Source organism: Artibeus jamaicensis, unplaced genomic scaffold, assembly GCF_021234435.1.
Source record: "Artibeus jamaicensis isolate MK-2021 breed Jamaican fruit bat unplaced genomic scaffold, CSHL_Jam_final contig_426, whole genome shotgun sequence".
Classification (NCBI taxonomy): domain Eukaryota; kingdom Metazoa; phylum Chordata; class Mammalia; order Chiroptera; family Phyllostomidae; genus Artibeus; species Artibeus jamaicensis.
The window spans coordinates 3,093,201-3,117,266 of record NW_026521826.1 but is presented as its reverse complement, the minus strand read 5'-3'; the positions used below and the strand labels follow the sequence as shown (position 1 = coordinate 3,117,266).

Below are 24,066 nucleotides of genomic sequence, written 5' to 3'. Positions count from 1 at the left end.
CACTTCATCATAAAAAACTTAGTTAATATATCCATCCTATGAAATGTTATCTTTGTATGTCCACACACACTCTTATCAGTCTCAAAGCAAAAAAGTTTATTTTAGTCAATCAGTCGTCTAATTATTTACTGATGAAAATTTAGATTTTGTTTATGGAGGATACTTCACTGAAATGAGTTTGAACAAAAGCAATAAAGACAATAAAAAATGATCATTTTTCAAAGGACTATGAGAAGGAATGACTCAACTAATTCTGCCTATGCCCCCAAATGTATTTTTATTATTATCCCCCAAACTTCGTCCCAATGCTTAGAAATATAATAGAAAGGTTTTCCCCTTTTCTATTTATCTTTTCAGTGATAATTTAACACCCCTTATCTACTTAGACTCAGCAGGAAAACCCAGGTTCCACTCTGGGGTTATAATTTTTACATCCAATTAAACCAGTTCTTTTCCTTTATGGTTCATTTGGTTTCTCGAGTTTAGTTCCTGCATTGGGAATTTAAAGAGAAAAGAGATAAATAAGAAATTAAATTTCAATAATATTATAGACATTTTTATCTATACCCTGTAAGGTATTGTTCACTGAGACTGTGGATTTTGGAAAGAATGCCCTATCATTTGCTTTTCTCTGGGATTTGGAGGGAGCAATTAGCTTTCACTCTGTGTTTTGCCTTCTCCTAATTCAGCCAAATAGCCTGGAAATGTGGAGAGAGATCTGCTTTATTTTTGAGTAATTAAATAGAACAGTAAAAAGAATTTTTCTGACTCCAAACCTGAATGTACTGGATGAATGAAAAATAAAGTTAGATTACCAATTGCAGAAGGAATAGGGACTTGCAGGATGCAAAGTACATGAGGAGTTGTTTTTGGCTTAGAAACTATTATTTTTATGCTGTAAATGTTTCAATCTAACAACTCCCTTTAGTGTTATTGTTGAATTTAGATAAAGGGAAAAGGAGAAAGTCACGTAGAACATGTACAGGAATAACCGGGAATGGTGCCTCTCGTTGTTTGAAATGAGACCTTTGTCCTCAAGGGAAGCCCCCTTTTGTAGCTGGAAAGACATCCCGAAGGGACATACAGGAGGGGCACTTTGTGAACCACAGGACCCAAAACTCTGATCAAGATCTGACATCGGTTTTCAGAAAATACAGGGGCAGAGGAGCAAGTTAAACAACCTGGGCCACCATCGATAGCAAAACTCCAAACTGCAGAGGTTGCTATTAAGGAAACTCTGTAGGACAAGCCATCATTTTTCAGTAAATAAATATCAAGAAGGAAAAGAAATGGGGGTAAGGAATCCATATTTTAAAAGATATTTAAGAGACATACCAACAATCGTAATTTGCATATCTTACTTTGGGGTGTGATTCAAGTAAGCCATAAAAATATTATGAGGCAATTGTGAAAATTTGTACCCCTGCTGGTTATTTTGCTATTAAGGACTATTAATTATTTTGTGGGATCTAGCACATTGTTTAAAAGAAACAATTTTATGTTTCAGACTAATATCCTAGAATGACAAGATACACTTCAAAGAATCTGGGAGAGAAGGAGTGTGTAGTCAAGTATGTATGGTTCAAAGTGGGCCATGAATTAGTAATAATTGTTAAAACCAAATAATAAGAACATAAAGGTTCATTATTCTATTCTCTCTATTTTGTATATGTTTGAAATTTTTAATAGCAAATAGTTAAAAGAGGCAGGTGAGGAGGTGGATTGCAAAGCTCCCAAATACAGAGATGTGAAGTCAAGCAGAATATGAGCACACTCACAGCTCCACCGTTCCATTCCTTGGTATTTAGAAAACTGAAGTTCTGGGAGGCTGAATCACACTGTAAAAGGGTTTTAAACTCCCAGTCTATTGTCTTCTAATATTTAAAAATTATTGACAGTTATAGGGAACGACAGCCCTGGCTAGTGTGGCTCAGTGGATTGAGCACCGACCCGAGAATCGAAGGGTCTGTGTTTCGATTCCAGGTCTAGAGTACATGCCTGGGTTTTGGGCCACGTCCCCAGTAGGGGGCGCGCGAGAGACAACCACAAATTAATGTCTCCCTCTCTCCCTCCCTTCCCCTCTAAATAAATGAAATTTTTTAAAAAAGAAAAGAATAACACAAGCTATGTTTAGTGAGGAAATAGGAAGATAGACTGGCTGCAATGACTATAGATATCACTTTTATATTTTGTTGTTCTTATGAATCACCTCGGGCACATAAAATATATATGTTTATAGGACTTTACTGATATGTCCCCTAGAGTAAGGAATGTAAAGGAAAGAATAAACAAATGGGATCTCATCAAAATAAAAAGCTTCTGCATGGCTAAAGAAAACAGTATTAAATTAGCAAGACAACCAACTGTATGGGAAAACATATTTGCCAATGATACCTCAGACAAAGGTTTAATCTCTAAAATATACAAAGAACTTACACGACTCCACTCTAAGAAGACACCCAACCCAATTAGAAAATGGGAAAAGGACTTGAACAAACACTTCTCCAAGGAGGACATACAGAACATTCACAGACACATGAAGAGATGCTCAATATCATTAGCTATCAGAGAAATGCAAATTAAAACCACAGTGAGATACCACTTTACACCAGTCAGGATGGCTATCATAAACAAAGCAACAAACAACAAATGTTGGAGAGGTTGTGGGGAAAAGGGGTCCTTAGTTCACTGTTGGTGGGAGTGCAGACTGGTACAACCATTATGGAAAACAGTATGGATTTTTCTCAGAAAAATAAAAATCGACCTGCCTTTTGACCCAGCAATTCCACTGCTGGGATTATATCCTAAGAATCCTAAAACATCAATATCAAAGAACCTATGCACCACAATGTTCATAGCAGCACAATTTACAATAGCCAAGAGTTGGAAGCAACCTAGGTGCCCATCAGTAAATGAATGGATCCAAAAATTGTGGTACATATACACAATGGAATTCTATGCTGCAGAGAGAAAGAAGGAGCTACTACCATTTGCAACAACATGGATGGAACTGGAAAGCATTATGCTGAGTGAAATAGGCCATATGCTGAAAGAGAAATACCATATGATCTCACCTTTAACAGGAAGCTAAACAACAAAACAAACAAGCAAGCAGAAAAAAAAAAAACCCAAAAAACAAAGACACTGAAATAGAGAACAAGGGGATAGTGACCAGAGGGGAGAAGGAAGGGAAGTTAAGGGGAAAAAGGGGGAGGGATTTAGAGGAACAAATAGGAAGGACACAGGGACGAGAACTAAGGGGGGGTGGAAATGGGAGGGAGGTGGGGAGCAAGGGGCGGGGGAGGCTGGGATGGGAAAAATAGACAAAAAACTGTACTTGAAAAATAACTAAATAAAATTTTAAAAAGAAAAAAAATATGTTTATAGGAATATCTCACACAAACAACAATGGAAAATGAGAGCGACACAAATACGCATCCGTGGAAGAAGACTGGTTTAAACAAAATGTAAAGAATTCATTCAATGTGAAAATGTAACAATAAATAAACTACATAGCAACATGGATAGTTCTCCAAAACATAATGTTGAACAGAGAAAAAAAAAAAGCAAGCACAAAAGAACAAAGTCACTAGGATTGATGACAAAGACACGCATGGAAAAATTGAATTCTAAATATTAGGGAAGAGAGGCAGTGAATGCAAATAGGAACAGTGCATGGGGTGTTCAAATAGACCTGTGATCTCTCCCTTCTTAATCTGAGTAGTAGGTGCACACACGTTTGTTAAATCAACTGGCCTTTCTTGTATCCCTGAAAATTTCATAATAAGACAAAAGAAAATTTGAACAAAAATTTGCCTACCTGATCCGCCAAGATGGAGGCATAGGTGGATGTGCCGTGCCTTCTCACACAACCACGATTAGAGAAAACTAAATATTAGCAACAGAAAACATAGCCAGAACACGGAAAATTGAACTTTTCGAAAGTCCGTTAACAACAAATTCTTCAGCCTGACCGGTAAGGGGCGAAACCAGCGGCTGGCTGGCGGAGCAGGGTTGCACAGGAGGATTCAGTCAGACACACTCAGGCCCGCGGAATACAGGCGCAGGGTCAGACCTAGTGAGCGACCCAGCGAGCAACCAGGCGAGCGACCTCGGGGGAGACAGCCGGGCCTGGGGCTGCGTGTTGACTGAGGTCGCGCATTTGTGCGAGGGTGGACAGGCGAGGGAGTGGGCGGTTGGACCGGGCCGGCAGGTCCCCACGGCAAGCGGCAGTGGAGGGTGCCGCCATTTCCCTGCTCTGACCCCACCTCCACATACAGCGTCATAACCCAGCGACTCTGAGTGGCCCGGCCCAGGTGAACCACCTAAGGCACTGCTCCTCCGCACCCAGCTGTGAGAAGCGGCAGAGGGGGTCGCCATTTCCCCGCTCTGGCCACGCCCCCCCATACAGCGTCACAACCCAGCGACCTGGGAATCCAAGGCGCCGCTTCTCACACTTAAAGGGCCCGAACAGACCAAGAATGGCGCAGGAGGATCTCAGAGCCCCAGAGCCAATAAATCTAAGCGATGAAGAAATAGCAAAACTCACAGACGCACTGTTTAAAACATTGGTGATCAGGATCCTCACAGAACTGGTTGATTATAGCCACAAATTAGACAAATATATGAAGGCGAAACTAATTGAAATGAATGGAATTGCACAGGACACCAATAGCAATGAAAAGGAAACTGGGACTCAAATCAATGGAGTGGACCAGAAGAAAGCAAATAATGGCCAAACAGAAAAGAGTCAAGAAGCAAGAATTCAAAGAAATGAGGAGAGTCTTAGGAACCTCCAGGACATCTTTAAATGCTCCAACATCCGAATGATAGGGGTACCAGAAGGGGGAAAGGCACAGCCACCAGTGGAAAACTTATTTGAACAAATAATAAAGGAGAATTTCCCCAATCTGGCAAAGGAAATAGACTTCCAGGAAATCCAGGAAGCTCAGAGAGTCCCAAAGAAGTTGGACCCAAGAAGGAACACACCAAGGCACATCGTAATTACATTAGCCAAGATTAAAATGAAGGAGAGAATCCTAGAAGCAGCAAGAGCTAAGGGGACAGTCACCTACAAAGGAGTCCCCATCAGACTGTCAGTGGATTTCTCAAAAGAGACCTTACAGGCAAGAAGGGGCTGGAAAGAGGTATTCCAAGTCATGAAATCCAAAGACCTACAACCAAGATTGCTCTATCCAGCAAAACTTTCATTTAAAATGGAAGGACAGATAAGGTGCTTCTCAGATAAGATCAAATTCAAGGAGTTCATCATCACCAAGCCCTTATTATATGAAATGTTAAAGGGACTTATCTAAGAAAAAGAAGTTAAAGAAACATGAACAGTGAAAGGACAACAAACTCACAGTTATTAACAACCACACCTAAAATGAAAGCAAACTAAAAGGACAGCTAGATCAGGAGTGGAAACAGAAATGAAGATCTCAAGGAGGGTTAGCAACAGGGGAGTGGGAGGAGGAGAAGGGGGGAGAAGGTACAGAAAATAAGTAGCATAGACAGTAGATGGAAAATAGATGGGGGGGGCAAGAATAGCATGGGAAATATAGAATCTAAAGGACTTGAGACACATGGTCATAAAGTAAAGGGGGGGTGATGGTGGGGATGGGGGGTAGGGTGGAGGGGAACGAAAGGGGGAATAGAACAACTGTAACAGCATAATCAATAAAAAAAAAAAGGAAAAAAAATGTGCCTACCTGCCTGGGGGTGGTGGCAGTGGGCAGGTTGTCACATATTCATTCACCACGTAGAGTTTATCCTACTTTTTAGAGCGTTCGTGATATTTTAAAAATCGAGAGGCAGTAGAGAAAATTCAATTTTCAGAGTAACACGACTTTGTTGTTTTACGTGTAGAAAAAGATAGTAAAGAATTTGTGAGGGATTCACCCACCCGTCCAAATCCTGAGACCCAGAGAGAAGATACAGCAGAACACGTTCGGAATCTCGGATGAGAGGTCTTAAATACAGATGCCCAAGGAAATGCCTAGACTAGTATCTCTCTTTACTCAAGGCACGGAGCTTAAGAGTATTTTTTTTAAAGGAGATTTAGATCTTAGTTGGCACCTGCCTAGAACTAGATGAACAGATTCGGATTTCCCTCTCAACCCTTGTACTAGGAGTATTGCAAATTTCTGACGAGTATCCCAGAAAGCAACAACTTTGAAAACTGACCAAAACCACAGTGTAGCAGCGCCATCTACCGAGTCCTCGATAACTTTACACAGAAACTTGGGAAATGTCCCAAGGTATAGAAAAAGTAGGTTGAAATGAAGCATAAAATATAAAAGTGTGCCTCAGAAAAACTTTTGATGATTGACATATTTATGTTATCCTTTAGACACTAATTAAAGTGGTAAAGAGGAACATGTAACATAATGCTGTAAACGGTGAGGCTCGTTTTGTTTGTACAAAGTACGATACTGTACTATATTACAAAAAGACAGTCTTAAAATGTCTTTTACTTCACAATGGCGTGGCAGAAAGTGGGACCGACGGTGCTGGGAGGGGTGTGCTGGAAAGTGCTGCACTATCAGCCTTCTAGGACCTAGGGGAAGGGGCGGAACCCTGGTGCTGCGGTGTAAATTCTCCCAACCCGGCGGGTTTCAAAGCGGCGCCCTCCGACCACGGGGCTGATTGGGTCCCTGGGGCAGGTGCAGGTGGGTGGGCTCCAGCTCACTTGTTGGTCCTGACTTTACCATTAAGCGGATACTGAAAAGGCAAGTCATGTCACCTCTCCACATGTTAATTTTTCCGTGTCTGAAAAGGCTGGTAAGTCACTCCCAAGTTGTTTTTCAGTCTCAATTATAAAATTCTAAGGAAAGAGAAGATTTGCTCAGTAAATGAAGACCAGGAGGGCAGCAGCAGCTCTTCAAGTGAAGCCCCCCCCCCGTGGGCAGTGGTAGTTTCCTTGTAGCCCCTCCTCTCCTGTGCCTGAGACGCGTTTGGAAATGATCCTTTTTTTTTTCTTCAGTCTTTAAAGAGCTATTTTAACCACCACCCCCCAGATAAAAAGAACATCTAGTCTCACTTCAGATCCCTGTAGATCTATGACTACATTAACATTACGATGGTCGAAGCTAAAAGACAATTCCGTGTGAATCCAATGCTGATTAGCAAGCAGGTTCTTTCTACTGGAAGTGAAAGAAACAATGCCCCAAACTGAATTAAGGTAAAAGGAAATTTATGGGCTGATATATAGGGTTAGACAAAAGTAGGTTTACAGCTGTAAGTAGGCCAAACTTGACTACAGTGCCTACACCGTTTTACGTTCCTACCTGCAATGCACGAGGCTTCCAATCACCTCACATCTTCACCAACACTTGCTATTTTCCATTTTACTTTCTTAATAATAGCCATCCTAGGGAGTGTGAAGTGGATCTCATGATTTTTAATTTGCATTTCTCTAATTACTATCCATGTTGAACATCTTTTCATGTGCCTATTGGCCCTTTATATATCTTTTTTAGAGAAATATATATACGAGTCTTTTGCCCATTTTTAAAAATTGTTGTTCAGTTACAGTTGCCCCCTTTCTTCCCCCTGTTGCTCTCCCCTGCCCCTGCCAAACTTTTGCCCATTTTTTAATTGGGTTGTTTGGTTTTTGTTGCTAAATTGTAATAATTCTTTATGTAATCTGGACACTAATCCCTTATCAGATATGTGATTTGCAAATATTGTCTCCCATTCTCTGGGCCTTTTCACTCTTTTGATAGTCTTTTAATGTGCAAAAAAATAGCACATATTTTGACACCTTAGTAAATTATGCACAGATCACAGCCAATTCCAACTACGTTACTACTCCATAGGTTTCTTAATTTAGTAAGAATGTTGTTTTAACCTCAATGCAGTACTATGCCATAATTTGTATTTGTATTATCACCACAAATATATTCAGTGCTGAATGATTTAAATCTTTTTTTATAGATTTTTCTTTGATATAATGTTATAAATTTTTCCCTTGATAGAAATAATTTAAAAGTCTTACTGTGACTCCATAAATTAGAGATTAAAATTCCACCATTATGGAAGTGATTTTTCTATTTGTGACATCAATGACACTGCTGTAACACTGTTATTTAACTGTTTAAAAAGTTCTTGTTCTACTAAAGGAACAAACATACTGACAACTATTATTTAGTGTTTTGCGTTTGCACAAGAAAATTTAAAATTTAAAAATGAAGAAAACAAATTTGCAGTGATCATTTGATCTTAATATAAAGCCATGCTTCATGGAAGATTTGCAAACTTGTCTTTTGTGGCTGCTTACAGCCTCCCTAAAATGCCTACTATTTTAATATGTAAGCAGACATTTCTTCAGTACATTTGTGTCTGTGGCCCGTGATATTACCCCATGATGGACAGTTGATGTTAACAAATATTTTGTGAAAATAATACATTTATCACCACCTTCCTTAAGAAATTGGAAGTCTTTTTTATTTGTGAAATATGCACTTCCATTATCTTAATTTATTGTTCCCAAGAAAATTTATTCAGTAGAAAAATCTTTACCAAAGAATGACATAAATACATGAATAGTTGTAGATACACACTGTGCAACAGATGACAAAACCACCATAGTAAGAGCATTTACACTAGTCTCGACTCACTCTTTAACAGGACAATTTATCTACCATTTTTTACACTATTTCAGATACTGTAGTTGCTTAACTTTCCCACTGATCACCCCACCTGGCACTTTATGGGCTCATCCTTCTCACAGGCCAGTGACCCCGGGCCGTGGCATGATTCGCTGCTATTATACCAAATGGCCAGCAGGGGCATTAGTGTCAAGAACTTCTTTCACTACAATTCAAAGCTGAAAGAAGATAGTTCTCCCTAGACTTTTGAGGCCCACAATATTTATTTTTAAAGCACTCTAAATTATATCCATCAAAAGGGAACTTTAGTTTTATGGCATCAGGAGAGATTTGGGGAAAGAAAGGTGTGTTATCTCTGGTTGCCTTTAAGATTTAGCAATGTGTTAAAGTTTATACATCCCAAGCGGTTAGACAAGATTCTGGCAGAAGCTGGAAGAGGAACAAAGTGCACGAAAACTTTCCTGCCTTTTTTTAATGCAACTTTAAAATAAAATTTTTGTTTCAAAATGGAAAGGTCTAGAACAAATGCTAAACTGAAAAGCATTCTGAGAAAATATGCACAAGCCAAAACTGTTCAGGGAAAACCAGGACACGGTCACCTAGTCAGGGAATGCCCAGGCTCCACTTTAGAAGATACTGGAAGTTTCCCAAAGTGACTTGGAATTTACATGCCCACCAACAGCATACGGAAGATAGAATTACTCCACTTCCTCACCAACATTTGACACCATTTGTCTTTTAATGTTGACCATTTGGGCATATATACAATGCCACCACCTTGTTTTAATTTTACTTTACTGGCTTAATAATAAGATGAACACATGTTTCTTGACCATTTGGATGTACTCTTTTTCTGAGGTGCCCGCTCAAGCCCGTTTGCCTCTTACGTATATGTGTATTTTTCTTATTAATTTGTAGTAAGTAGTTCTCAATATATTTGATAAATAAGCCACTAATTAGTTATATGTGTTGTAAATATTGTATACTACTCTCAGATTGTCTTTTTGGCCTCCAAATGGTTTCTTTTGTTGAACAAAAGTTCTTAATTTTAATGTAGTCCAATTATCTGTTTAAGATATCATTTCTTATTTGAAGGTCATGAAGATATTATTCTTTGTTATTGTCCTAGAGCTTTTTTAAACCTGTCATATTTAGGTATATAGTACTACTCAGTTGAATTTGGGACATAGTAAGAAAAAGGGATACTTTATTTCCTCATATTGATATCCACTTGATCAAGCATCATTCTTTCAGAAGGTTGTCCTTTTCCTTCTGAGTGTCAGTAGAGATTCTGCCAGAAGTCAGGCAGTTACTAAACTGTGAGTCTGGGCCTGTTTCTGGATTCTCTATTCTGCTCCACTAACTGCTTGACTTTTCTTGCGCTAGTGCCACTCATAGCTTAGTACTATAACCTTAGAATAAATTGGCTTCTGGTGGTGTGAGTCTTTGTTATGTACTTCTTTTTAAAGGCTGGCTCAGCTATTCTAGGTTCTATAGATTTTCATATAAATTTGAGAATCAGCTTGTCAGTATTCATCAAGAACTAACAAACAAACTCTGCTCAGATTTTATGTGGGTTTCTTTGCATCTATGGGTCAATTTGGGATGAGTTGACAATAATAACGAGTTTTCAAGCCATGAATGTGGCATATTCTTCCATTTCTTTCAGCAATACTTTGAAGTTTTCAGTATATATATCACACACCTCTCTTAGATATATTACTATATAGTTTACATATTGTGTGTTATTGTAAATTTCTTTTTCTTAATTTCATTTTCTTGTTGTTAATTGCTAACATACAGAAATACAATTGAAAATTATATTCTGAACTTGTATCCAGCAATCTGTTAAATTCACCTAAGTCCAAAATTCACAAGTTGAAGCCCTAACCCCCAGTACCTGAGAATGTGACTGTATTTGGAGATAAGGTCTTTAAAAAGATAACTAAGTTAGCTGGCGGTGGAGGGGGGGGGTTGAAATAAGTGTGTTAGGGTGGGCCCCCATCCAATATGATAGGTGCCCCCATTAGAAGAGATAAGCATGTTCAGTGAGACACCAGGGATGTCCCATACAGAGATGGACAACCATGTGAAGAGTCAGCAAGAGGATGGCTATTTGCAAGCCAAAAAGAGAGGCCTCAGTGGACCTAACCTGATAACATTTTGATCTTGGACTTCAGCCCCTAGAACTGTGAGAAAAGAAATTGCTGTTGTTTAAGCCCTAAAGTGTGTAAGTATTTTGTTACAGCAACCTGAACAGACTAATAAGAGGAAGATCCTGATTAAAAGCTCATTAAACCAAGAGGAGTTTCCGAGAGCTTCTAGGCTGATGAACACATGAAAGTGCTGGAAGAGTGTCACCCCAAGTGCTGTCCCCAGTCTTACCCTATGGGTCTCTTCCATTTGGCTGTTCCTCAGTTATATCCTTTTAGAATAGATCAGCAATCTACTAAGTGGAATGTTTCCCCGAGTTCTGTGAGCCACTCTAGCATATTAATTAAACACAAGGAAGAGGTTGCTGGAACTGTCCTTTTATCACGGGTCAGTTAGAAACACAGGTGACAACCTGAAGTTGAAACTGGCATCTGAAGTGTGGGGGAGGGGTAATCTTGCAGGACTACCCCTCCCTTGACCTGTGAGGTCCCACACTATCTTCAGGCAGATAGTGTCAGAATTGAGCTGCACTGTAGGATGCCCGATTGATGTCCGAGAATTGTGGTGGGAGAGGAAATCCCCAGTTTGGAGCTGGGTGCAGAACCTTCTTTATGTGTCATTGTTTGGGACAGTTTATGTCAGTATTGTTCGGAAAGTGGAACTTTTAAGAATCCCTGTTTAGGGGATGATAGCGTGAACTACCAGAACAACAATCTTGTGGGTTTTGGTTTGTGGTTTCTAATTTGCTTTCTCTTATTCACAAATTATCATTTGTGTGAGTGAATCAAAATAGTTGTTTTGATTTCATATAAAAAGAAGTTAAGGTAAATATTGAACCATCTAACAATGTAACTAAAGCAAGAAAATTAAAAAGTGAAGTGAGTTATTGATATAAGAGGAAAACCCATGCTTTGATTTAGAAAATAACAAGAAATTTTCTGTAATAAAAATAGTGTTTTGAGGAGCATGCTGAATTCCCAGGAGTCAATAAAAATATTTGCTGTTTTACAGTTTTCCAAAGATGGAGTCTACAATTCTAGGGCAGGTGCTATGCTCTTTCTTAATGTTTAGATGCCAAAAAAAGGAAGGGATCAGCAGTTATTTCCCTTCCAACTGGAATAAGAAATTTATAATATTAACAAGTAATTTGGCTAGCAATAGACTCTCCAAAGAAATTAAAGATGGTTTACATAAGGAGAGCCATCAAAACAGAAGGATCCATGCAAAGAAATCAGCACGAAGTTCAACAACTACTGAAACTATCAGCCAAGTCCAGCAGGAAAATAAACAATATTTTCCATTTCAGAGAAAATTTTATCTCAGTGATTATTCATCAAGACACAAAGCCAAGTAACTCTTAAATATTTTGTTTTACAGAGGAGAGCATAAGGGGAATTCCACTTAGAAACCTAGCCAACAGACCAGTAATCACAGGTCCTGGCAGTTCAACTGAATGTTTTAAGCCATCACAGGAATAATTTGGCATAGTAAAAAGAGGAACTTTGTGCATATGGAAAACACTAAATAAACCTAGAGAACTTAATGATCCTGAATTCCTTAAATTTGGTTTACTCTAGAACCCTGTTACCTGTAACAATGGGGCAGGGCTGCACGAACAGGGACACCCAAGTCCATGTCACCAGCCCTCTCGACCCTTTGAGGACCAGTACATTGTCTAGTTCATCCCCAAGGACTCACTCTAGCCAGTCATCAAGATGTATTTATTTAGTTAAATTACATAAAATCAAATTGGGTTTACCAAAGTGAAGATTTCATTTAGAAAAGGACAGAAATTAATAATGACAGTCTTCCTGTAGTTTTTAGTTGATCAAATTAGAAAGATTGTTTGGCATATCCCCTTATTCCTTTACTCTACCAAACACCAACATCTTAAGAAAAAAGGACCTGTCTCATTTGCCTTCTTATTCTTACTCGAGCATAGTAAGAATTCAATACTGCTTTTTGAATGAAGTGAATGAATGATTCTTTAATTTTTTTTATTAGAAATTAAAACTCTATACTATAGAAAATTTATTTTTAAAGAAATAGTGACTCAGGAATACAAAAAAAATAAAATAAAACCCAATACAGGGAATGGGATAACAATAAGTACACAAAATAAAATAAGTGTGCACATCTTATCTCTGTCCAATACAAATTTAAAATCGAAAACAGATATTCTGAGATCACCAAAAATGCAAAGGACCAATAAAGTAATATCGTGAATCAACAAAGTATGTGCATCTACATAAGGTCCAAGCTCCATGACTTTTTGTATTATTAGGAGAAGACATAAACCAGATCAGAGAAAGCATTTAAATTCTGAGTGCAATGCAAATGACAAAGAAAACCAGTGACAAAAAGGATATAAAGTGATGATAATCTTGCTGTAGCTGCCACCCTAACCCCAATAGCTCATTTTCATCATTGATACCTAAATTTCCATCAACTGGGGAAAGATAATAAATCCTTTTTTAAAATTCTTAATAATTTGGCAATCATGTAAATCCTCACAATACTCTAAGAGGGAAAGCATCATGAATGTAGTTTCATAGATGAGCAAGTCAAGGTCTAGGAATCAACTAATTGAACCCAAGTCTATCTGATTCCAAAGCCCATGTGGTTGTTTTTAACTGAGATATAGTTACAAAGAATGTTGCGTATGTTTAAGGTGCACAATGTGTTAACTTGATTCATGTTTAGGTTACAATATGATTACCACAATAGTGCTAGCTAACACCTCTATCACATCACATAATTATCATTTTCTTTTTATTGTGGAAACAATTAGTATCTAGTCTCTTAGCAACTTTGAAGTTTATAATAGAGTATCATTGACTACAATCACTATGCTGTGCATTAGATCTCCAGGACATATTTATCTACTGGTTGCAAGCCTATACTCTATGACTAACGTGTCCTCGGTTCCCCCACCTCCAGCCCCTGGTAACCACCATTCTACTTTCTGTTTCTCTGAATACAGCTTTTTTAGATTCCACACATAAGGGAGATAATACAATATTTGTATAGGGAACTGTTCCACGTGGTATGGCGAATGTAACTCAGCCCTATCAGAAAACTGACAAGCGTGAGTCAGTACACAGGAAGCCAAACCCACGGATAGGTTTTCCCGTGGGGAACCAGGCCTGCATTGTACCTAGGCTTCTATGAGACTTGCTTTTGCTAAAACTCCCTCACCCTGAATTGAGGCAGAAAATGTTTACTGCATATCTTTAAAGTAACTTCCTAAAATCTATGCTAAACCTCCCAAGTATGGAGTGGAACCAGTTCAACCACCTTTTCCTTTACATTTGCAAATATCCTTTTCCTTTGTAGTAATTAGCAACTTCCTCTCCTTTGTTATCTGTAAAAGGTAATCACCTAAAGCAAACCTGTGCATTGACAATGAGGACCATCTTCAATGTAATGTGCCCAGAAAAGCAATAAAAGCCTGTCCAGGCAGGGATCAGGGTCCTCTCTCACTCAGAGAGTGACCATGACATCCCTTTTTCTCCACAGAACTTTTGTAGTCCAGTGAATTTGTTCATTGCAGCCACAACACATGGACCCCGCAGGCCAGAGTCCGAATCACATTTGCTTTTGTCTGACTTATCTTACTTAGCATAATGCCTTCAAGGTCCATCCATGTTGTTGTAAATGGTAGAAATTTCCTTCTTTCTCATGGCTGCATAATATACCTCTGTGTGTGTGTGTGTGCCCGTGTGCATGTGTGTTTACAACTTGTTTAATCCATTCATCTGTTGGTGACACTTAGGTTGTTTTCATATCTGAGCTATTCTGAATAATGCTGCAATGAACATGGAGGTGAAGATATCTCAAGATCTTAATTTCATTTCCTTTAAATATCCAGAAGTGGGGTTGCTGGATCATATGGTAGTTCTGTGTTTACTTTTTTTCAGGACCTCCATGCTGTTTTGCATCATTAAAGCTCATGCTCTTCATCATCATCCTGAATTGTCTTGTAGCCTATAGGTATTGCTTGCTGACATCAGAAGCTCAGTGTGGCCAATCTTATAAAAAATAACAGTGCTCTAAGTGTCAAGAGAATTGTCTATTCTGATACTAATTTTTGCTTGTCCTTGTCTTGTTACTGGATCTAAGGAAAGAAGATGCTGACAACTACTCTTCACCAAATAGTTGTGAGATAAGAATGAAACAATATCTGTGATCCCATTGGCCTGACTTTTATGGATGCAGGCCACGACGGGGTCAGAAATATAAACCACTACCCCAGATTTTAAGGCTTCATTCTAGCTAAGAACACCAGCAGGACAGGACATCATGTTCATAGTTGCTGAACAATTTGATGTAGCCTGTAAATGCTGTGCTCTCCTGCTAGAAAGCAGGGTCCATGGAGGCCTGTTCACTGCTTCTCTCCAGCATCCAGAATGGAGCCAGGCACATAGCCAAACCTCCATAAATATTTGTTAAGTGAATAATAATGAATTAGTCTACTCAGACTTGCATCAATGCATTGTGGGGATAAAATGTGATTAAAATTTATATTTAGAATTTTACAAAACCACGTGTCATATTTTATATCATTCCCTGCATATGTTCTTACAGCCTACATTTATAAATACTGTACTGTGAAAAAATGGTACTATCTCACACACCAAAAAGTGGCATCCACCATTTCTTATTCCCATTTCTCATCACAGAATCAGAATACTGAAGCTGGAGGGGACCCCACAGATACCATGGTCAAAACTTCATTTAACAAACAAGAAAGCTGTGGTCCAAAGAGATTGGGCCACTTGCCAAAGGTTTCACTAGTTGTAGATCCAAGGCTTGAATCCACATGTTTTGCTGTCCAATTCAGTATGTTTTGCAGGACACACCTCTGTCTCAGCTCTGTGCTGTATTGTTTCTTCCCAAACACACTTCCGCCTATCCTCACAAGGTGACTTCATCTGACCTGCTGTCATCTTGAGGTTATGGCAGATTCTACCCCTCTGCCTCCCGAGCACCAGTACCATTCACTCACACGACTGCCTCAAGCCCAGGGTTGCCAGGGCTTGACATCTGCTATCTGCTGTCCTGCTGCAGACACCCCCACCCTGCATTTCACCCACACACACACGCACACACAGGCACCAACTATCCCAACTACTCAGGAACTCTAGACTCCCCGATTCTTGTTCACGCCTCCCTTGTTCATTTCCTCAGTTCCAAGGTCAGCAGTTAAGAAGTCCATGGTGTCCATAATCATGCAAACATGAGAATTTTAAAAGAATATATACAAGTGGTAGAACTTCAGATCCTGGAAATATGGCATGGAAAAGCTGGCCTAAAATGTCCATACTAAAGTACTGAGACAGACTGACTCATAGATGGAGAGCAGATGACAGCTAGTGGGAGGGGGGAGGAGAAGGGGGAGGGATTGAGCAGAAAGGAAAAAGGACTCATGGACATGGACAATAGTGTGGTGATTGCTGGAGGCAGGGAGGTATAAGGGGCCTCAATGGTAATGGAAAAAATACAATAACTTTTTTTTTTAAGTATTAGGTCAGAAATAAAAATTGCCCTTTGTGCATAAGCACACTTACAGGATAATGAGGTAAGTTTCTAAAGCTAGGAATAAAGCAGGAACTCAAGCCCATTTAGGGCGAGTGGCCACTGATAACATGTGTTACCTTGGGGCACCTACAGATAGCAGGTGACCCAGAGCAGAGAAGATGAACGGCAAAGCCAGGAGCTCAGGCAGGGCAGGAAGTAAGGTCATATGCCCCGCCCCACACCCGCACCCCCACCCGGTCCGCAGCCCCTGCTCACAGAACTGGCACTGCTGTCACCTCGGAGGAGGACGTGCCAATGAGAAGAGGCCTTGTCGTGTGCGGCAGGGGCCTGGTGAAGACACAGGTCTGTGGGGATAAGAGGAGGGGGTGGCCCTATTTGAAGTCTGGAAAACCACAAGGCAGGAATTTTCTTCTAGAAGGGCACCAGCAGAAGCTAGTGGAATTCTTCTCTGCGGGGCTGAATCCACAACCCATCTTGACACCCAAGAGACCACAATCTGATACTTTATTTTAAAAGCAAGTTAACTTGCTCAAGTGGGTTATGTCTTCTAATAGAGTCATAACCATGACTAATACAAACACGTGTTTTTTAATACTGGTAAATGTAAAAAGAAATTCATGCTTAACATAATCTTTGTGAACTTAGTTTTTCACTTAATACAGTATTACTAACTGTATAAATACTAAGATTTAACTGTGTTATTAATGTCTTTATAGTAGTTCATTTGACTACCTTTGGTCAGCAGCACAGACTGCCTCTTTTTTTCCCCCTGGCCTTGACTATAGGTCACCTTTTTCTAGGGGAAAAAATAAGGAAAAAGAAAAGAAAAATGAGACAAGCGGAGATGAAGCATGGAAGTGCCCTGCCCCAGCACCTCCAGGGCCCCCTGAACCACCAACTCCCCTTCTCCGGGCTGCACCTTCAGGCCATGGTGGCACAGAGCTGCCCAGCAGCCCAGGTCCCTTGGTGTGGAGATGTGGAGATTGTGACAGTTCTTTCTTCCTTTTTTAAAAAGATATTGCCATCCTCACAACTTTGCTGTGTTTTTTCAAGAGACTCCAAAAGATGGGAGTGGGTGGCTCCACCTGTTGCCCACCTTGGGAACTGCCTAGCCATTTTTTTTTTTTTTTTAAAGAAAACGCAAAAAGTATATGGCGGGGTGGTGGTGGGGGTCATGTACAAAGAGAATATCCACTCTGTAAATATTCTATGGTTTCTTCATCCTTTCTCTTGTAAATGTGCACTTTTGTTGATTCCAGTTGTTTGCTATGAAAATTATTTTAAAAAATTAAACAGTATTAAAATATTTTTACTACTTCCACTCAGATCATTACTAAATATTTTAGTATATATTCTTTTTAAAACCTTGCTATACAATTTTTATACAGTTAAGATTCTATTGCATAAATATTGATTTGTAATGTCAAATTGCTTTTCCAAAAAGTGGATCTAATTTATATCTCTGTGATCCATTCAAGCTCCAAACTCAAAAGCATTATCTTTATTTTAAATCTATTACAAGTTGATAAGCACATAAAGGCCTTGCCTTATTTTTTATTTGCATTTATGTAATACTCTCAAATAAACCTTGTTTCTAAGTGACTTCAATTTCCCCCAAACAACAGATACATAAAGAAAAAGCCATCAGTTTTGCTTGTGTATCAGTATCAGTTTTAACAGGATATTTGTATACTTTCCAGCCATTTGAATGAGTGCATGAACACTGTAGTTCAGTTCAGTGTTTGAACGCTATGCAAATAATGGAAATAATGGGCCTAGTTATGGGCTCGTGCCTCATGTCATCACTTTTTTCCCCTTTTTTTGCTGCCCAATTACCTTTTATGTTTGTGAAAAGAATTAGCTGTAAACACACTTTGTTTTAAATCATATGTCAGTCAAGCCTATCAATCATATTTAGTCAAGCCTAACTTTTATTACCCCATTAATGTTATCATTTTAGTAGTTTTGCTGAACATAAATATAAACAAAAAATTACCCACAGTCACAACCAAGAGATAGCCATGTAACCTTATTTTTATATTTCCTCCTTTGTAAGTATTTTTCCATAGTTGAAATGTTCAGAACTCAGTGCCGATAAGGATACAGAAACAGCTCCAGCTGGAATTTTAGTTATGCATAAATATTAATATTCATGTAATTAAATTGATTACACTTTCCCCTTATGACTTCAGAGTTCTGCCACATCCGCAGAAAGCCCTTTCCCTCCACCTTCCTCTTCCACCCTCCCAAGATTATTCAAATGCAACCACTTTTCCTTCTAGCACTTCTCTGGTTTATTTTTAACTTCACCTTTCTCATTCCTCTAAAGACAAGGGGAACTTCAGAAGACGGACCTCATGGCGGATAATGTGCAGTAATGTTTAATTTTTCAGCCCCGTCCAGAAATAAGATCTTTAGATGAACATACATTCAACAAAACTTTAACTTGTTTCTGTGTTGAAAATAGTTTTCTTAGAAAACTTCTTAAAACATTATATACTCCCTTAGAAAATAAAAATACTCTGTAAATTAGCCTTTTCTTGAAAGGGTTGAGATAATCAGTATACATAAATCATATAATTGTATATATGTATGTATGCATCAATTATTTTAGTGTTGAAAGAGTTATTTTAGTGTTGAAAATAAAGTTTGAAAACAGTAGACATCACCTCCAGCAAAAGTCCAGGCTGCTTTATTTCCCTGCTACCAGTAAGTTTTCACTGCTTTTTGTTGCTTTTCTCCCACTATCCCATCAACCTTAACTTCTCCCTTTTGTTCGTAGGTCTCTTGCACTCTTTTTTTCTGTGTATTCTTTCAGAAACTGAACATATCCTGGGGCACCATGTTTGTGGAGTCGGTCACTCTAGTTTGGGGAGGTTTTGGTTTTTTGGATTTGGGTGGTGGTATATTGTTTGGTGGGAGCACAGTACTGGGACTACTTCCCAGTACTTAGCAACCATGTCCTCCACCCTTTTAAAGTATTTGCAGGCTTAGCGTCTGGGCTGGCAGAGAACTGGGGATGAGTGGCTGGGTGAGGTGGGACATTACCTGACAAAATGGTAACTGAAGCACTGTGTTTTTTACTATGCTTGGCACACAGGAAAACTTCAATAAGTATTGAATGAATAAATGGATAAAATTTATATGGAAAAACTTGTATTCCACAGGAGCCATCTTTTTCTTCTTTTTCCGAAGTTTCTCCATCAAATAGGAAATTCTGCCAAGACCCCCCTCTCCCCAGGGAACGAGAGGGAGGAAGTTGCAGCTTCCCCTCCACCTCTCACCGGCTCTTTTCCATGTCTGGTGGAAGGCAGGTATTGTTCCACATTTTCTTCACGACTGGTAAACACGGTTAGAGTTGATACTCTCGATAAAGGCCACATCTCTTTGACTCTTTTTTGGAAGGTCATCCTCCGCAAGCTGCATCTCACTTCTCAGTCCTGCCTCTTCCAATCAAAATGCACAGTGGGGTGGCCGGGCCTCTGTGGGAGTGCCTGGGACCCAGGGCATTTGTTCAATTTGGGGAAATAACAGCAGCAAGAAGCCTGCTTGGCCACAGGTCCACACATAGCAACCATGCTCATATTGTACATTGATCCCCGTCCTTCTCCTGTGTATATTCCTAATCCCAGTGCTCACAGGAGAGCGTAGGGTCATTGATTGGGTCCCTCAACCGCATTCTTAGCAATAACTCACAACTGTAAGCATCAGAGAGCATATGAATAGAATGTTTTCACAGTGGGTGGAGCATGAAGGAAGAGAGAGAGCAATCAGTTAGTCTTTCTGTAAGATTGTCTTCCGGCAAATTCCTGTGGCTTTCTCTGGCAAGACCCAAAGACACTACTTTGTGATAATCCAGTCCTTTCCTCCTTCCCTCAGATGCACAGGCAATTTCTCAAAGTTCTGGATGTGATCATTTCTCCCTGGGAGATGTGGAAAGGAGAACAAATGTCAGCTTTGAAAATGTATTTGTATAATATGAGTTAAAAAATGAAATTTAACCCAACTTTTTTGATCATTGAAAGGAAGGCAAAAGTTAAATAGGCCTTTGTTTCCAATACTGGAGATGAACTGGTGGCCAGCCCACCTGGACTTCTAGAATCAGGGCCGGTGTACTCTTTGAGGCTAAGCCTGGTCACAGGCTCAGATGACAGGGGAAGGCTGACTCAGATGGAGATTAGAAAGCAGAAATTGGATTGAGGGGGTGTTATTGGGTTTAACATCTGTTAAAGACAGGAAGCAAGATCGGGCAGAATGTGTGAGTCCACTATTCTCACGTTGTACCCCTTGGCCTCTCAGAAAATTTGGTTGTTGAAAAGAACTTCGACAGTAGAGTATGTTGAGGTAGTGGCTGGTGTGTATATGCAAAAAAAAAAAGAAGAAAGAAATACATGCAGGACCTGGCTGGTGTGGCTCAGTGGATCGAGCACGGGCCTTTGAACCAAAGGGTTGCGGGCCAGGTCCCCAGTGTAGTGCGTGCATGTGAGAGGCAACCACACATTGATGTCTCTCCCTTTCTTTCTCCCTCCCTTTCCCCTCTAAAAATAAATAAATAGAATCTTTAAAAAAATAAATAAATACGTGCAAACAAAGAAATAAAATAGAAAAGCTAGGTAAGTAAATTTAGGATGTCTTAGGATAACTAAGTGTAGGAAATGTTCGACTCTCTGTGTAATGTTCTGTGACTGTTTAACCCTCTACAGCCTCAGGCATGGCTGACTACCCAGAAACCCAGAATACACCCAAAGATAAACGCCATGCCCCCAAGAAAGAGGATAATGAGTGCATGGAATGTGATAACTGCCTGATGTTATCTGTTAACTTAGGAATGCATTGTTCTTTCTGGTGGTCTCTGTGACTACTCATCAAATGGTTTTACCATTAACCCCCTATAAAAAAGAGACCCTGTCCAGGGAGGGGTGGGGATAATTCCTGGCCCACCTCCACCAGGAGCAGCTGATTTGCTCATGTGTGTTTCTTCTACTGAAGCTCTTACGAATTTGAATAAGGCTGTGTGTCGGTTCTTTGGAACCCATCCTGAACTTGAACTTTTGGGCCTTTTCCCCCACACTAAGAAGTTCCTCACACAAACTCCTATTCTTCTTTAGGAACATAACTCTTCATAGGGACAATATTGCTCCAAGATAGAGGGTAGGGATTGGTTCTTAAGGATCCAAAAATTATACTTAAAAAAATAAAGCAGATGTACATATGTACACAAACAGATATACAATATGTCTGTGGTAATAAAATTTCATGGTGGTGGAAAATATGTCTGAAAAGTCTCTTTATGGAATGGTAATGAAAAAAGACTGAGAAATACTATTTTAGAATTAATTCTTAAGTATTATCTTTGTATGCTTCTTTTAAAATGGCTTATTGCATTTTCTTATTATAAAAGTATATTCCCATTAGAAAAGCAAATATAAAAAAGAAAAAAGATTGCTAAAAATTAGGGGTGTGTATGTGTGTGTACATGCACACACAGCTTTCCTATACTATTTTTACTTTTACTAAGGTGGAATTATGCGATACTTACTATTATGTAAATTTTTTCCACTTAATATTACTGTTAGCTTTCTCTGTAACAAAGACAAATTGTAGCATAATTTTAATGCTCACATGATATTCTGTGATGTAATCACATCATAATACATTCAGTCAGTCTCAATTAATAGGGCACATGTAACAGCAATGTTTGTAGCAGGGCACACTTGCCGCACACATTGCCGTGCTGAACAGCCTGCACTTTTGTTCTTTTTGAAGGTAAGTTCCTGAGAGAGGAGGAGTTAAAGTCTATATACTTTCTTTGAAGCATTGATACATGTTACCAAGCTATATGTGTCTCTTTACATCAATAAATAAATTTTCACCACCATATTAATGCCTTCATAATATTCCACTGTATTAAAATATCATTTATTTAATCAGTATAATATTTAAGTTATTGTCAATTTCTTTTGTGCAATTATAAGCAATGCTGTAAATAAATCCTGTACTTGGCTGATTATTTGCACAAGAAAAATTCCTGAGTGGAATTAGTGGACCAAGAGTAAACAATTAAAACACAGACACATGCAACTTTTTAACATCCTCAAAATGCTATTCCAATTTACCCTCCCTTTGAAGGTAATGAACCTTCGTAAGTCACAGCATTTCTGGCCCCCTGGCTTGTCGTGACCGTATGTCTCGTACAGGATCCACCTGAAGTGCCTCCTGCTTCATGTGCTGCTTCCTTGCAGACCATTCGGAAAGGCAGAGGTTTCTTCCACTGCCAATGCCTGAGGCTTCCGTGGGTTCCAGGGTTAGCACCGGGTGTCAAGGTGGAAGCCTGTATCTCCTCTCTAGAAAGATGCTTCAAAAAATAAAGTATGGGAAGTTTTCCTACTGGCTTCCTGGTCTGTTGTTTCTTTGGTTTATTTGTTTTGATTCTTAGCTTGGGACCTGCCAGGATGAGAATGGTGTGTTCTGTGTCACCGGTTGACACAGGACTTGGGAAATTATTTCTGGCCACAGTCTTTAATCCCGCTCCCAGAGTACTCACTTGCTTACTTTTGCTTCTGTTCAGCAGTGAAACCATCTGGGACAGGATATCCATATGCAAGCCTCCAGAGTCCGTGCAACCATGGTAAGTCTTCCTGTTGTCCAGGAGTACATGGAAAATCGCTGCAAGTCATATCACTCTCTTATGGAAACAAATCCTGGATTGTTTACTTTTGATTTTAGATTTCTAAATGTCTTTCCCCTCTATCTCCCACTTCCTTCGCCCAGAGCCAACCTGAGGAATCAGCAGTGAGGATACTAGCCCTGGCCAGAGATTTGAACACGTGAGGGCGATACAGAGAATCTGGGGACAGAAGCTGTGTTGGAGGTGTCACCTGGGTGAGAAAAAACGTGGGACTGAGAAACACCTCTGCTTCCTGGTCACCCGCTGAGGGGTCCGAGGAGTTACAGCAACATTCTTTGACTGCATCTCCCATCCTCTCAACATCGCTCCTCAGGTTATGTCGTCTTATTAGTGAATGAAAATGGAAATCAAAGGTGATTTGTTGGGGGGGGAGGGTTTTCATAACTTCTAAAAATTGTGCCAAGCCCTGGCTGGTGTGGCTCAGTGGGTTGGGCATCATCCCACAAATCGAAAGGTCACCAGTTCAATTCCCGGCCAGGGGCATGTGCCTAGGTTGCGGGTTCAGTCTCTAGTGGAGACACATATGCAAGGCAAGCTGTCGATGCTTCTTTCTCACATCGATGTTTCTCTGCACTCTTTCACCCTCCCTCCCCTATCTCCAAAAATAAGTAAATAAAGATTAAGTAAATAAAGATAAAAATTGTGCCAACAAATCAATAACATAAAATTTACCATCTTAGCCATTTTCGAGTGTACAGATCACTGGCACTAAGCACATTCACAGTGTTGTGCTGCCATCGCCACCGTCCGTCCACAGAACTTGTTTCACCGCACAGAACTGAAGCCGTGTGCCTAGCGAACAACAAGCCCCCTTTCCCTTCCCTGTAAGTCATGGGTTTGGGCCTGAGCAATTGGAGGGCTGGTTATCACTGCCCCTCGGCATGACATCCCCCTTGGCTTGACTACGCTGTCTTCCAATGATTATTTTCACCTCCAAATATTGTACACCAACAAATATTGTACATTGGCATCAAGCCTGGTGGTTTGTGAAAGCCATCTAAAGACAGCCCACGGTGATTTTCAGTGTTAGATGCCTACTCCAGTGGGCTGGTGTTGCTCATTTTATCAGCG

At 39.7% G+C, this 24,066-nt stretch overlaps 1 long non-coding RNA gene across 1 annotated transcript; it reads left to right on the top strand.

Annotated features, from left to right (window-relative positions):
* Positions 1-6,613: 6,613 nt before the first annotated feature.
* LOC119046296 (uncharacterized) lies at positions 6,614-23,632 on the top strand. Its single transcript, XR_005081948.2, has 3 exons — positions 6,614-6,783; positions 22,876-22,935; positions 23,079-23,632. It is a non-coding gene; the product is annotated as an uncharacterized LOC119046296 (long non-coding RNA).
* Positions 23,633-24,066: the final 434 nt, after the last annotated feature.